General features: G+C 44.3%; 1 non-coding gene across 1 annotated transcript; it reads left to right on the top strand.

The window, feature by feature from the left end:
• The first annotated feature begins 414 nt into the window (after nucleotides 1–414).
• Nucleotides 415–518, top strand: LOC148579664 (small nucleolar RNA R71). Its single transcript, XR_015899294.1, has one exon. It is a non-coding gene; the product is annotated as a small nucleolar RNA R71 (small nucleolar RNA).
• Nucleotides 519–1,129: the final 611 nt, after the last annotated feature.

Raw genomic sequence — 1,129 nt, 5'->3', positions numbered from 1 at the left:
CAGCCTGGGTTGTAAGTGTTGGAATGTGGATCATATGATTGCCTTTGTTGGTTTCCCACATAGTTAGCCTCATCCCAATCACCTCCTTCAATGCTTACTTCCTCTTGATCTTGTGTGTGTATTGCAGCCACTTGCTTTGTTTCTAATTGCCTGGTAAGCTCTGCTAGTTGCTTGGCAAACACCTTGTTTTGGGCTAGAATTGTATCAACATGGTTCAGCTCCATGACTCCCTTAGTGTTGTGCCTCTCTGATGCATAGTAGTACTCATTCTCAGCCACTGTCTCGATCACTTCAATGGCTTCTTCCACAGTCTTTTTCCTGTTCAATGAACCTCCTGATGAATGGTCTACAGCCTTCCTTGATTCATAAGAGAGCCCATCATAGAAGATGTGCAATTGCACCCAATCATGGAACATGTTTGGTGGGCATTTCCTTGTCAAGTCCTTGAATCTCTCCCATGCCTCGTAGAGAGTTTCACCATCTTGTTGTCTAAAAGTCTGAACCTCAGATCGAAGCCTATTGACCTTTTGTGGAGGGTAGAAACGTGCCAGAAACTTGCTTTCCACCTCATCCCATGTTGTTAGACTCCCCCTTGGGAATGATTCCAGCCACTTAGCTGCTTTGTCCCTAAGTGAAAATGGGAACAAAAGCAGTTTATAGGCATCTTCCTGGACTCCATTGGACTTCACAGTGTCACAAATTCTCAGGAATTTTGTGAGATGTTGGTTTGGGTCTTCATTAGCACTTCCTCCAAAGGAACAATGATTCTCCACAAGTGATATTAGCTGTGGCTTGAGCTCAAAATTGTTGGCCTGAATGGGTGGTTTCTGGATGCTACTACCACAATTCCCAGAGGTTGGGTTTATGTATGAACTAAGAACCCTCCTCTCAGGAATGGCATTGTTTCCATCAGCTCTCTCATGGTTGTGAACTTCTCTATCCATGTTGAAATCTAAAGCTTCCTCAAAATTGTCCTCAGATTCTCCTTCAGATTCCTCTTCTCCCACTACTCTCTTCCCTCTTGCTTCCCTTCTAAGTCTATGAAGGGTCCTCTCTGGTTCGGTATATGGAGGAGTTGATGTCTCTCCTCTCCTACCTGTCATACAAGAACACAGCTCAAACACAAACA

Source organism: Arachis ipaensis, chromosome B10 (genome assembly GCF_059453495.1).
Source record: "Arachis ipaensis isolate K30076 ecotype BB chromosome B10, ASM5945349v1, whole genome shotgun sequence".
Lineage (NCBI taxonomy): Eukaryota > Viridiplantae > Streptophyta > Magnoliopsida > Fabales > Fabaceae > Arachis > Arachis ipaensis.
Note: the sequence above shows the minus strand (reverse complement) of the source record. Positions and strands in the feature narration are given on the sequence as shown.